Genomic DNA, 15,266 nt, shown 5'->3' with positions numbered 1-15,266 from the left:
GCCGTTGGGAAACTTAGCTTTCATCCTCGTTAAAACAAAGAGAAGGTTCATTTGTCACTTTAATCTTGCCTTTCTGGTTATTCTGAGGCTTCAAGCAGTTACTGGTTACTCAATAAATACATGTTTGTCATGGGGGACAAGAAGATGGCCCAGTCTGTAAAAATATTCCTCACTAGGCTTGACGACCCAAGTTCAATTCCCAGAACCCACCAAAAGATCGATCAAGAAAATGTCTTACACAAAGCTACACAAAGCTGTCCTCCAGCCTCCACACTCCAATGCCCCAATACACATATACATAATAAATATTTTTAAAACAGAAAAATGAGCAGGGCATGGTGGAGCATGCCTTTAATACCAGCAATCAGGAGGCAGAGGCAGGCAGATCTCTTTGAGTGTGAGGCCAGCCTGGTCAATACAGTGAATTCCTGATCAGTCAAGGGTATGTGGAGAGACCCTGTCTCAGAACAAACAGAGAAACAAACAAACAAACAAACAGCTATGGGCTCCCTCTTGTGGCGTGGTTCTCAAGCTGAACCAGTCACTGGTTTGCCACTCCCACAGCTCTGTGCCTCCTTTACCCTAGCACGTCTTGTTGTTGAATATTATGTATGTTACAGCTGTGTAGCTTGGTGATCTTGTGGGGCTTCTGACAGTGGCAGCATGGGCTGTCTCTGACTCTTTTGCTTGCTTTTGGGACTTTTTCCCTCCTACTGGGGTGCCTCATCCAGCCTTAATATGAGGTCAGGTGCCTAGTCTTATTATAATTTAATATGCCATGTTTGGTTGATAGCTCTGGGAGGCCTGCCTTTTCTGAAAGGAAAGGAGAGGGGAGGTGGGAGGGCACTGGAAAGAGAGGAGGGAGAGGAAACTGAGGTTGGGATGTAATATATTAGAAAAGAATAAATAAAAAAGAAAAGACAAACAAGCAAACCAATTAACTAATAAAACAACACATACAACAAAACAAGAAAAATGTCGTTCCTGGAGTCATCAATACCACCATGGTTATATAAAATAAAAGTCAACAGAAAGGACGCCCCTGAAATCTGAGTAAGTTGTGACTCTCATTGTTTGGTTACCATTCTGTCAGGTCCAATCCAAAGCATGGGCTGGCCTCCCGGCTCTCTCAGCATAGCAAGGACCTGTTACAGAGTCCCTAGCTGACATCCTGGCTTCTCTCAACTCTCCAACCTCAAACTCCTCCAGCTCATGGGCTTCCCTTCCCTCAGCTCCTCCTTCTTAGAGGACGCTGCCATTTCGGCCATGCGCCATGCGTTCTTAGCGCTCAGCATTTGGTTCTTGGTTATCTTTGCTCTCTTGGTCCTCTCTTCTCTTCCGCTCCTGCTCAACCTCCCCCCCCCCCCCCCAGGCTGGGTTCAGTCTGCTGGCCTTGGTCAGTCTACTACTCTCTCTCCCTGCTCTGGACTCCTCCAGATGTTTCTGGCTATATTCTCCCTCTTATCTACAGTAAAAACCTCCTCAACCATATCTTGGAGAGGTCAAGTATTTAGTTACAGTCACCACGTGCTTGGTCACCTGAACAAAATAAAAATTTCATAGAGGGAAAATACATATGACAATTGTCTTAAATTGAATGTTTGCCTATTATTTGAGCTCATGTGACATTTGCATTTTATTTTTGTTTTATGATAACCTATGCCTTTCCCTGTTTGATTTTTTTTTAAAACCTATTTACCCACGAATAAACATTGCCGTTTCTCTGTCCTGTACCCACTTCCCTCTGGTGATTTATCTTCTCTTTGGCGGGATGCAGCGGGGTAAGAAGGCGGACAGTGGCTTTTCGTGCTGGTGCTCAGCTCCATCACTCTCTACCTAGAATGACCCGAAGCGCGTCTTTGCCAACTTAGGGCCTCGCGAGTCCTGCACGCTGGTGGCGCCCGCTGGCTGCCCGCGTGCCCCGGAGCGCGCCCCCGAGCCCGTCCCCGCTGCAGGGAGCGGTTTGGATCCGCTGCGCCCGGCGCGGGCAGGCGCGGGAGGACGCGTCCCGGACTCAGGCGCCGGCGGACTGGCGGCGAGGCGTGCCCGGCTCTGGCTTCGGGCCCTCAGGGCTACCGGGCCCTGCGCGCTCGGCCGGAAAGTTCTGCGGGCGCCATCGGGAGCGGTGCGAGGCCCGGGAAGGTAAGCCGAGCGAGAGGCGTGTGCAGGAGCTGCCGCCGGGCAACTTTGCGGGGCTGCGGGGAACGGGAACGCGCAGAGGGAGAGAGTCCGGTGCGCGTCCCCTCTGCGCACGCCCTGGGGCCGGGTGCGCGCCCCACGGCTCGCACCTCCCGCCGGGGTCCGCGGCGGAGCCAGCGATTCGCCCCTCAAGCGCAGCTCTCTAAATCCGTCGCGGGCGGGGGGGGGCCCTCGACACCTGGCTCCCAAGAAAAAAGATTTCGAAGGGAAAAGTAGATCCCGGGGTCCTGGCGGGCGTCGGTTTCATCGTGTGCGAGTCGTGGCCCGCCGCTCTTGACTTTCCCCGGACTAAGGGCCTGACTGAACAGTTAGGGTCAGGGACAGCTGGGCCCTGACAGCATTCTGTACTGGGGGTCCCTTAGGCAGAGAAATAACAAAATCTGCAAGTCCCAGATGACCTCGCCAAGGTCGGTTACAGCGGATTAGCTTTGAGAGTCTTTATTTTAGAAAAAGATCAAAAGCGCAATATCAAAATGCAGAATGCAGATTGAGGGGGAAAGTTTTAGTAGGTAATATTTAGGAAAAGTTTTTTTTTTAAAAAAAAACTGTATTAACTTATTAAAGTACTGAGAAGATAAAATTTAAGAAATTACTGAAAGTAGTAGAATCCCACGTTTGAAGGAAAATTGAATCAAAACAAAACTACCCACCTCCCTGGAGTTTGTTATGTGCACTAAGTTCTTTTGAACTGCGCTCCTGCAAAGTGCAATTAAACTTCTTGATCGCCTTGAAAAAACATTTTGTGCCTATTGCTGTTGAGTGGCTATTTTGTTTCCTTGTTCGTTTTTAATTCTAAAATGTATTGTATGAAGATATCCATTCTGTGCACATCCAGCAACTTGGCGTTGTCCTTTGTGGAAGTAAAACGTAACAAAATAAACGCAACAAAATAAACGAATCAGAGCTACAGAAGCAAGAAACTGAATCTCAGTTTCTCCATTTGCAAAGTAAAGGAATTAGTTGATGCCAGTTCCCAAATAATCTGAGGTTCTTCTGTCCAAAAAAATCTGTGTGTGGTCTTCAAATTGACATCTACACTAAGGTATGATTTGCTATCATAACTTTATAGTTAAATAGGAGGCTATTGATAGTTAATCTTATTAATCCAATTAGTCTCTCAAAATAGCCGAATCATTGTGTAACCTGTGCTTGAGAATTGTATCAGTCTGTGCTATTGAATACAAAAAAGATCCAAGAGCCTGAGATCCCAGAGTGCAAACGCAAGACTCACAAGAAAGATGGCTACAGCATCCATGCCTGCTCTTGCTGAAAGTCCACAGTGCAGACCAGGAGAATTAGGAAGCATTAGCCAGGGAGCCTAACAAATAAGCAACAAAGTAGGAAATTTCAAAGCTGCTTTGGAAAATGTCTTTGTGGATATGCAAGCCTGCAAACTGCAGTTGAGCTGGCTTTCTTGTAACTGGACTGATCGGCTAGGGTTATGAGTGATACCGAGTTTGAATTTAACTCTGGAATAGAGGAGCATATTGAGTCACTAATTACATTTTTAAAGGAAAGAGACTTTCCCCTTTTATCTAAGTATAGAAAATATTTTAAAGTGAAAGTTATTATCGATATTAACTAAAATAAATGATCAAAAGTTGATGGGTTAAATCCTCTGCAGTATGTAGACTCCTCCTCCAGCGTTGAGATTCTAGGATTAATTCACAGGCACCTACAATGAGTGCTGAGTTGTCACTTTCTGTTGTTTAGCAGAAACAACCTCTGGGGGCTGTCACACTAAAGTGGCCAGGATAGGACTACCAAGGAATGGGGCTGTGATGAGCAAGCTCCCGAGTGTAGAGAAGGGTCTCTGGGATCTGTGTACAGATACTCTGAATTCAAACAGAAGAGTTAATTTTGTTTAAGGTGACAGGAATAAGAAAGGGCAGGAAAGGCTCACCTCTGTGCATGCTGGTGATGGCATTGCCTGAGGCAGCTGGATCTTGAGGCTCTGATCTAACAAATAGATGAGCTCATCCCTGAATGGGGTCACTGTTGGCATTATTGGGAGGTGGCAAATGGTAGGAGATGGGCGCAGTAGGAGGAAGTGTCACTGGTGTGACCTTCATGGCTGCACCTTGTCCTGGTCTCTTCCTATATTCCCCTTTCTGTGCATCCTTGTCACTGAGCTACAGACTGCTTTACTATGCCACGCCCACTGTCGTGTCTAACACCTCTGAAAACACGAGCCCAAATACATTGTTTCTCTTTTCAAGTTGTTCTCTTAGGTTATTTATTTATTTATTGTCGCACCTACATAGAAGAAACTCAAAGAATTCTGAAATTTAAGATACTTGTAGTCTCAGCCCCGGACTGTAGGAATACTTAGATGGTGGAGCTGCTGCTGCTTAGAAAAGCTGCTGTTGGTGAGATCTGATACACACACAGAGCTGGCCAGACATCCGGTGATTGGTGGTTTGTCTTCCTCCAAAGGTGTTTGTCTCAGATGGAAGGAAATGTAGGCTAAATAATGAGTTCAGTTTTGCTTTTAGCTTTACAATTTGGTTGTGGAAATCTTGGTATTTGTTGAATCTGGGTAATGGCTATGTGGGGGACTGGGTTTGACACATTCTCTTTTCTCTGTCTTTCCCTCCAGTGCTGGGAACTGAACCCAGGGCCTTTCACATTCTAGGCAAGCTCTCTACCATGTCAGCCCCTAGTTTATCTGTATAAATTGTTCATCCGGGAACAGGAGATTTAATGGGCTCCATTAATGAAGTCCCTGCCATGTAAGGATGAGGACTTGAGTTCAGGTCCCCAGCCTATGAAGGGGCATCTGTAGCCCTACTGTGGGCACTAGTGGGGACTGGCAGGTCCCTGAGCTTCCTGGGCAGTCAGTGTGGCCATTAGAGCTCCAGGTCCAGTGTCAGGTCACGTTTTCAAAACTAAGATGGAGAACATTGGAGGAAGACAGTTGATGTGGGACTCTAATCTCTATGTGCCTACCCACGTGTGCACACTTGGGCAAACACACACATACATACACTGATCACATAACACAAAATTTAAAAATTACTTAACAAAAAATTGAATTTGAAAAAAGAAGCATTTACTATAAAAGGAGACTGTGCTTTCATTTCCCCACTACCCAGACCCAAATACTCACACAAAAACTATATTAATTATAATACTGTTTGTCCAACAGCTCAAGTGTATTTCTAGCTAGCTTTTACATCTTAAATTTACCTATTTTATTATTTCATATTTTACCACAAGGCTCGTGGTTTGTTACCTCATATCTTGCTTTCTTGGGCAGCTGCATGGCATCTGTGTGACTCCACCTTCTTTCTCTCTGCATTCAGTTTAGTTTTCCCACCTAGCAATATTCTGTCCTGCCATTGGCCAAAGTAGCTTCTTTATTAACCAATGGTAATAAAACATATTCATAGCATACAGAGGGGAATCCCACATCAATTTACTAACTCAGCATTTCAATTCAAATTATATAGGGATTTAAAAATATATGTCAGTTTTTTGAGTGTAGATTAACTTTCCTTATATATAGGGAATCTGAGGTCAGGAAAGGTATCTGAGTGATCTTCAATGTTCTGTGGACTTAATGATGGGAAGATCTAAAGAAAATACAATAGCATGGCTTTTTTTTAGTTCTGATTGTTGTGCTAACGCATTTTGACTATCTTTAAAAATATTTTTATATTTCATAGAGTTTATTTGCCTGCATGTATATATGTATGCTTGGTGCCCATGGAGGTCAGAAAAGGATATCAGATCCTCTGGAACTGAAGTTGTGAACCACCATGGAGTGTTGGAAACTGAACCTTGGGTCCTCTGCAAGAGCAACAAGTGCTCTTAACTGTTAAGCCATCTCTTCACACCCTGAGGGTTTTTTTTTTTCCAATGCAAAGTCACCTTACTATTTTCTGCATTGTATAAAGAATGCAAAGTTCTGCTGCTGTATCGTAAAACAGGAAGGAAAGGTGTCCTGTCCTGGAGGAGTCTGCATCTTTACCATGGAGCAAAAGTTATCCTGTGTGTCTTTCAGTGCTTTCATATAAATTACAGTCATAGAGGACAGAAACACTTTTAATTAAAAAAATAGTGTTTTTAAACAAACATGAGGCCACTAGTCTGACTCCTGTTGCTCTGTGTTGATTCTGTAACAAACTCAGCCTAACATCATACTCAGCCAAATGGAAACCTGATTTACAAGGATGATTTCTGTAATGAATGGCCAGGTTTCAATCAGCAACAAGAAACTGAACTTCAACCACCCATAGGCAGCCAACTCAAATCTTCATGCAAATGGCAGACACCTCCCTGTAGCCAGAATGGGGGAGTCTGTGCTTTGGGTTCCTGTTTGGCTTTTGAAAGGTCTGTGGCTTGTGCTGTTGCGGGTGTTGGGGGAGTCCTCCAAGTCCCTTCGGTTTTCACTGCTGCCTGATTGACCAAGTCGCTTTGCCCCACTTCTGCCAATTTGTCTAAAATTTTTCTTCTTGTAAGCTTATAATAGAGATACTTCATGGTGGTTTGACTGAAAATGGGCCCCAGAGGCCTATAGGGAGTGGCATTATTAGGAGGTGTGGCCTTATTGGAGGAAGTGTGTCACTGAGGGTGGACTTTGAGATTTCAGAAGCTCAAATCAAGCCCAGTGTGGCTGCTCTCTCTTTCTGTTGCCTGCCAATCCAGATGTAGAACTCCCAGCTACCTCTCCAGCGCCATGTCACCTACATGCTGCTGTGCTGAAAACAGACTAAACCTTTGAACTTGTAAGCCAGCCCCAATTACATGCTTTCCTTTATAAGTGATGGCTTGCTCATGGCGTCTCTTCACAGCAATAGAACACAAACTACAACAGAGAAGTTGGTATCAGGGAGTTGGGTGTTACTGTGATAGGGCAGGCCATGCTTTGGGTTTGAAGGAATATGGAACATTTTGGAAAAATTTGAACTAGAAAAGCAATTGGACATTTTAAAATGGACATTAAGGGGCCATTCCAGTAGGAACATAGAAGACAGTGGTGCCGAGGGTATTTGAACTGTGGAGTCCTGGATCAAGAGATTTCAGAGGAGAAGAATGTAAGTAAAACCATTCTTGTGACATTTTGGTGAAGAACGTGACTGCTTTTTGCCCTTGTCTGAGAAGTCTGTCTGAAGCTAAATTAAGTTTTGGATTAATTACATTTGCAGAGAAAATATCAAGACAATCTATTGTTGACTGTGTCATGTGGTTATTAGTGGCCAGTCTTATATAGAGAGATCTATAATGAAAAGGAGCAAGATGAGCTAGTGCCTGGTGTACGTGGACTAGAGAAAGCGGTGGCCTCAGAGCAAGATCCCGTCCAGCTAAATTTCCAACTTGTAAAAAAGAATTAAAGAGAAGCTTAGAGCAAGTGTGGTGGGGCACACCTTCAATCCCAGAACTCAGGAAGGCAGAAGCTGGCAGACCTCTGAGTTCCAGGCCAGTCTGGTCTGAAGAGCAAGTTCCAGGATAGCCAAGCTTTGGCAGTGAAGGAAACCATCAGAAACAGAAAGTTGGTGAAAATGCATCTGAATGAAGGGGCCATGTTCTGTCCCTAGCAAACAGCAGAACTTGGCATCTTCAGTCACATGGTTCTGGCTTTAGAGTTAAGGATCCAAGAAAGTGGTTTTGGAATCTCCCTCCATGACTGAGAAGAGCCTCTGAGACCAGGCATATGCCAAGGGTGCCCCTGCGTGGAGGCCTAGAGAAGTCATTGTGTGAAACTGTGAAGATGAAGCCTAGATTGCCTGGGAGACCCTGAGATGTTGGAGACGCCAGAGTCATGGGACACCTGCTGAGGAGAGCTGCTAACAGGAAGTGGAACCGACCCAAGAGAGAGAAGTGTGCTGCAATCAACAAAGCTGAAAGGAGCTGGGGATCTGAAGAGCACGTTGACATCAGACGTAGAGATGCAGAGTTGGGAGTCTGCCCATCTGGGTTTTGGTTTTGCTTTGGTCCAGTGTTTCCTCATTACGGCTCTTTCCCTCCCTTTTGGAATGGTAATGTATATCCTTTGCCATTATATGTTAGAAGTATGTGATCTGCTTTTTAATTTTGATTTTATAGGAAGTAATGGTAAAGAGATCTCTTTGAGTCTCAGAAACTTTGAACTATGGACTTTAAACATTGTTGAGACTTTGATAAACCGTGGGGACCTTCGAAGTTGGACTGAATGCATTTTTGCATATTATATAATATGTCTACAAGCCTAGGAGTACAGGGAGTGGAATGTGGTGGCTTGAATGAAAATGGCCCCCAAAGGGAGTGGCACTATTAGGAGGTGTGGTTTTGTTGGCGTAGGTGTGGCACTGTTGGAGGAAATGTGTCATTGGGGGTGAGCTTTGAGGTTTCAGAAGCTCAAGCCAGACCCGGTGTCACTGTTTCTTCCTGCTGCCTGCCAATCCAGATGTAGCACTCTCAGCTACCTCTCCAACACCATGCTGGCCTGCATGTCACTGTACTCCCCACCATGATGATAATAGACTGAACCTCTGAACTTGTAAGTTAGTTCCAGTTAAATATTTTCCTTTATAAGAGTTGTAATGGTCATGGTGTCTCCTCACAGCAATAGAACACTGATTAAAACATGCTTTCTTTTCTATAAAAAAGTCATATTTCAACATAAGGAAAAAAAACTATAGTTTTTTTATAAGTTGACATCAGTATTGAGGTAGGCATGGTTGTATGTCCCTATAATCCCAGTACCTAAGAGGCAGAGTAGGATCATGAATTTGAGACCACCTTGGACTATACAACAAATGAAAGGGGGTGAGGGGTAGAAGGAGAAGAGAAGAGGGGAGAAAGGGGAGAGAAGATGGAATCAGAAAAGAGAGATTAATGTTTCAATGTCCTGAGTGGTCACAGGTCCTTTCCAATTAAACAAGAAATGCATCCCCAGATCAGATTGTGTACGTGTAGCTCCCAGCTATTAAAAAGCAAGCTATTTTGTCTGTTATGTGGTTGTTAAGTCTAAAGTCAGTGTCATAATTCCCCCAGTGCAATCGATTTGCTTTTTCTGCATAGATTCCTGATGTTTCCTTTCTATTCTTGAGGTTTAGTAATTCAGCTGAACCAATGTCATGGTTAATTTCTGTATCAATTTCACACAGAACTTGTTGTGTTCTCTTTATTGGCATAATTTATTGTTCTTAATCTTGGGGTGATCTTTCCATTATTAATATATTTCCCTATATTTTGTAATTCTTTACTTTGAACATCAGTGATACCTACGTTAGCTTTGCTTTCCATATCAGCTATGCTGTATAATTTTTTTCCTGTTCTTTTCTACATTCACTAGGATTGTCTCAATGATTTAAAAATGTAACTCATCTGGAAATGAAAATGAAGCATGGTAAAAATAGTAGGTCTGGAGAGATGGCTCTGTCATTAAGGAAGCTTATTGCTGAGTGAGTTCAGTTCCGGGTATCAGGCGAGGCTTGGAAGGAAAGAACTGACTGCTCAACTTTTGTCTTGGGCCTCACACACCTACTGTAGCCCATGCATTAAACCCCAAATAAAATGTAATAAAAGACATAACAATAGGTCATGAATGAGGACATTAGGATTCTGACATGACCAAGTGCCAGGGTCCTACACTGGGGTAACAACTGCCGGTGCCCAACCTCGATGGGTTCATATGTTCCAGAGTAGGGGCGTGTGAAATACTTAAGTAGAAAAAACCAGAGATACAAAATAAATATACAGAGACACAGAGTCTCTGTTGGGAGGGCAACCCAGTGAATACTGAACCCACCATGCTTATTTCTCACTCTCTGACTTTTAGTCAAGGTTGACGGATCCAGTGCTGGGGGCTCTGCCAGCCAAGTCATTTCCTTGTTTGAAACTACAGAAAATAATTACCTCTCCCTCTTTCCCACGGTGTTCTTATGACTGTGAAGATTCTGGCATAGAGTCCTTCGGGACAGATGCTAATTGTCACTACTTCCTATAGTCTCCTCCGCTCAGGAAAGGATGCTGTTAAAACTCAAGGTCTAATGCCTGTTATGGTATGTTTGTTATGTTGATTGCGTTATAATTGTCCTGGAAGCCACAGTACGTGAACGACAACACTTTTCTTCTATTCCAAAAGGGAACTGGGCTTCTACAGAAATAAAGTACTTTAAGCTTTTTAGATTGTGTCTTACAGAATCTAAACTTTGTTTTCTGTCCTTTGTGCTCATTTCAAAGTTGAAATGCGATCTTAGCAACGAATGGCAGCATTAACTAGTGGTCTGTCTTTGGCCAGTTCTTGGTCACATAGGCAAGGAGGAGTTAGTATAAAAATTCTGATTTCTCTGTGAAAACTATTCCTGCCAAAGGAATTCTTGGGAAATAAGAAAGCCATTCTTGTCAGGATTTATTGACCTGATAGGTCCAGTAGTGAGCTGTGAGGAGGTAGACTGGTGGGGTCTGGCCTTTGGCAGTACAAGTTTTCAGCATTGTCTCTGGACAGGAAGTGTAAAAATATCACTTAACTAGCATTTCAGCATCAGTGGAGTCTCACAAAATCTGGATTTCTGGCTGCTTTGGATAAACCAGATGATCTACCAGCCCTAGGTTCCTTCACTGGGGTCAGCAGGAGCAGGGAGGGTGCCCTTTCAGATATGGTGCCTGCCGGCCAAGGGCTCTCTCTTTACATGCCCAGATTCACTCATATGCACTGACTGCATACTTGCTGAAGGAGCCATGGTATATCCCCTGATGAGCATAGATATCTATCATCATTCCTTTCTTCAGTCAATTGTATTGAAAATAATTTTTCATACAATACATTCTGATCTTGGTTTCCCCTACCCCAGCTCCTCTCAGCTCCTTCCCACTTTCCCACCCACCCAAAGTCACACCCTTTCTTTCTCTCTCATTAGAATATGAACAGGCATCTAAAATAATAAGAAACTAAGATAAACTAAAATAAAGACAAACCAGAATAGGACAAAATAAATAAACAGATAAAGAAAAGAGCCGAAAAAAAAAGCACCAGAAACTGAGACACATAGTCACACCCGGAAAACCCATAACAATAAAATCAGAACCCATAATATATAAGCAAAAGATCTGTCAGAACAACAAGAACAACAAAAAAGCCCAAAGCAAAGCATCATGAGACAAACAGAACAACTCCAAAAATACCTCTGAGTTTGTGCTGACCATCTACCACTGGGCATGGGGTCCCTTAGGTGTGGGTTGTGTACCCAGTGAGACTGCACTGGGGAGAACTAACCAGTCCTCAATTCAAGGAGTCAACTGAGGCCCAGAGAAAAGGCATGACAGTGAGGACTCGTGCCCAGCCCGTTTGTGCTCCTGTCCTTTTATATCTAGACCTCCTGTGCCCTGCCTCCTTTAATTACAACCACACACTCCAAAAAAGGATGTAATTTTCATATAAATGTATGCAGACAATACCAGGCATTGATTTCTGTGTAAACAAAAAAGTCTAATAAAAGAAATAGTTGACTATTAAGTACTAATATTCATCTGAAATTTTGCAGAGGAAATGAGGAGATGTCTCAATGTGAGGACCAATTTTAGGTGCCCAGCACTCACATAAAAAGCTGGGCACCATTATGTGTCCTTGTTACCCTGGTGCTGAGGACCTGGAGAGGGGTGGATCCCTGAAGTCTGACGACCAGCCAGTCCAGATGAACTAATGAGCTATAGGGTCAGTGACAGACCCTGTCTCAAAAAATAAGGTGGGCCAGTGTAGGTGTGTATGCCTTTAGTTCCAGCGCTCTGGAGGAAGAAGCAGGAAGATCTCTGAGTCTGAGGCCAGCCTGGTCTATAAGGTGAGTTCCGGGCCAACTAGAACTACATAGTGAGGCTCTATCTCAAAGAAACAAAAGACAACAAAATAAAGGGGCTGGGAGATGGCCTAGTGGTTAAGAATGCTTGTTCTTGCAGAGACCCCCAGACTGGATTCCTAACTCACAAGCACCCATAACTTCAGTTCAGGGGGTCTGACATCTTCTTGACTCCTTGGGCACCAGGAACACGTGAGCAAAACACTCATACACATAAAATAAAGGAAAAGAAGGTGTTATGCCACTGCAGAAGACTCCCAATGTCAGCCTCTGGTCTCCACGTGCACACACACATACACACACACACATACACACACACACACACACACACACACACATGCACTCTTCACATACATACCACACACACACACACACACACATACACCAAAAGAAAGAGGAAAAACAATTCATTTGCTGAGCCATTATAAGTTAATAACATAAATTTAAATTAATAGAAGATTTCTATTTTATTTATTATGGTTGATATTTAATTATCCAAGAAAACTACCTTTTCCAAGTTGGATGAGGTTCAGTAATAGTCACACTTATCTGGCTCAAAGTCTAACTCGCTTTGATAACTCTACTTTGAAAGTTAATCTCAGAAAATGTGATAGTAGAAGGACTGTGATTCTGGAAAATTGGGGGAAAGTTACAAGAATCAGATTTATGTATTTCCCCTACACATCCATGCTCAACTGTTGGCTACTGATGAATTCTGGGTGGGGGGGTCATTGAGTTCATTTGTGTGAGGAACTTACCAGGCTCCAATGATCTTTCCAAACTGATGGCCCTGGTTAAACCCAGAGACCACAACACCAAAGCAAAAGTGCGGACTAGTGTTCCCGTCCTTTTGTTGGAAGAAAGGGACTGGGGGAAGGGGATAAGAGAGTGTGGGGGAGTAATCAAAATGCATGATATATACATAGATGAAGGTGTCATAGAAGAAACAATTAATTAAAAGGATTTTTTGGTTTTGGTTGGTTGGTTTTTTGGTTTGTTTTGTTTTTTTGTTTGTTTGGCACAGGGTTTCTCTGTAGCTTTGGATCCTGTCCTGGAATTTGCTCTTGTAGATCAGGCTGGCCTCCAACTCATAGAGATTGCCTGCCTCTGCCTCCCAAGTGCTGGGATTTAAGATGTGAGCCACCACCGCCTGGCTCTAAAAGGTTTGTTTTTAAGCATTTGAAAAAAAAACAAAACAAAACAAAACATGGAACTGGGCCATAAATTAAACATGGTTAAAGCTACAGGTTTATCATAGCAAGTAGTTTGAGTAGACTTTAATATTCATCATTAAGATGTGTAGTAGTATCAACATGGTAAGGGAGGTGGGCATGCTGCCACCATGCTTTCATAGACCAGCTTGATAAAAGGATGAATATTGCTGGGTTGTTTAATAAATAATGTTACAAAATAGTGAACTTTTCAGTTTTGCGTAACTTGTCTCTAAACTTGAGTCTCTGAGCAAAGGAGAGTCTTTATGATAGGCATAAGAATTTCAGTGTTCCTCTTAGGCGTGGCTCACCTGGTGACTATGGCCTGGCGGACAAAGCCACACCAAGTTTAGCTCTGCAAACCTTACCTGCCTGTGCTGTGTATGCATTGTCATCCTCCAACAGCGTGTCCTGGCTTTCTAAAGGCAGTTGCTACTTAGAAATCCTTACGTGACGACTGACTCTAGAAGAGTAAGTATGACTTGTACACAACTCTTAATTATGTAAATGCCCTTGTAATTTAAAAACTAGGTCTACATAGTGTCAACATTTGAATTTCAGTAAAATGCCAGCTCCGTGAGGGAAGGAATTTGAATTTTTGCATATATTGATTTGCTGGTTATTTGAGAGTTAATGCTATGATGCATGTTTTGAACATATGCATCGCTCAAATACAGCTGACATATTAAGGAACAACTTGAGCATATGCAACCCTCCTGCTTTCTTTTGGAGGATTTATTACACAAGAAAGTGTTGGTGAATGCATTAGGCTGTGGCCAGGTGACCTCAGCTGTGGAGGCATACACAAAATACGTCTCAAATGTGAACCATCTACCCTGACTTCATCACGCATTGCCCTCTGATGTCAGGTTTTGCTCTTCTTTCGCGGGTATGACCTTTCCTATATGAAAATGTGTTCCATTCAGCATTCCAAACATGTTTAAACAGCTCCGTTGGAAAGCGCCAAATAGAGCTTGCTAGTGGAAAGTCTTCATGTTGAAGAGAAGCTGGAGATGGTGAAGCATTTTGAAGAGCCCAGGTGTAGGTGGCATCACCTGAGGGGGAAAAGAAAGAATGGCTGAATCCGAGCTGCCAAGAGAAAAGCCTGTGGCCGGAAGAGAATGCAGGTCAGAGAGGACAATACAAGTGGAGAGAGTGTGGGGCCCGGGGGTGAAGAGAAAGCGCTGGCTGCTTCCATGCACCTGCAAAGGAGGCCGGTGCATGCTGCGGGGCTCTCTGAGAATTCGCCGTGGCTGCTTTGAGGTTGCCTAGTGCTGTTGGACTAAACCCAAAAAGCTCCCAGACGCAGTCTAGAAGTCAGTTGAGGAGAGCTTGACATTAGGATAAAAATGAGTTTCTGATAAGACAGGTGCCTAATCTAGATGTGTGCTTCCCTGGGCTACATTTTAAACCAAAAGAGATGCTTCCAGGACTCCTGGGAGATGGAAGATGTATTCCTTCCATGCATTCTCCCCACTGCAATCTTTCTCATGCATGCTACTTTATGCCCCTCTCCGTATTTGGTTTTTACCTCTTTTCTATTTGAGGTTAGGGGGCAGAGTGGTCTCACTCCTGGGCAGTCTGCAGTTTTTTTTAATGGCCAAAGCCATATTTGTGTATCTTAGTCCTTTTACATATATAAATTGGTGCTATTATTTTTATTAAATTCTAATCCTCTTACAAAGGTAACCACTGGTGAAGGTTTGAGGTATTACATCCCCTTCCGTTTCCCTCCCTGTGGTTCAGGTTGCAATTTTGCATGGTGCAATGATTTTTGTAGGATCATATATGTTGTGTTGTAGCAGAATTGACTCTGGTTGGCTAAAAGTAGACTAGCAGTGACCTTCCATTAGATAAGGGTACTCGTAGCACTTTCTAGACTAAAGGAGTCCGATTGTGACCAAGCACAAAAATGACTTCACTAATCCAGGCGTGCAATGCACGTGTTCAGCTAGAGAAAAAAAAGATTATAGCCAACTAGTTTATCGTCCCAAATCCATCAAAAAGGGAATTCATTTGATCTATAGAGGTTACTGGGAGCAAGGAGAAGTCTCTCTGTGTGTGTGTGTGTGTGTGT

General features: G+C 43.5%; 1 protein-coding gene across 1 annotated transcript in view; it reads left to right on the top strand.

The window, feature by feature from the left end:
* The first annotated feature begins 1,984 nt into the window (after positions 1-1,984).
* Positions 1,985-15,266, top strand: part of Popdc3 (popeye domain cAMP effector 3) — a 29,264-nt gene continuing 15,982 nt past the window's right edge. Inside the window, exon 1 of the mRNA XM_085691062.2 lies at positions 1,985-2,142. The gene's annotated coding sequence lies outside the window, so the exon portion shown is untranslated. The remainder of the gene's footprint in view (positions 2,143-15,266) is intronic.

The sequence above is a fragment of the Myodes glareolus genome, chromosome 1, assembly GCF_982192425.1.
Source record: "Myodes glareolus chromosome 1, mMyoGla1.1, whole genome shotgun sequence".
NCBI lineage: Eukaryota > Metazoa > Chordata > Mammalia > Rodentia > Cricetidae > Myodes > Myodes glareolus.
The sequence above is the reverse complement of the archived record's forward strand: the minus strand, read 5'-3'. Positions and strand labels throughout refer to the sequence as shown.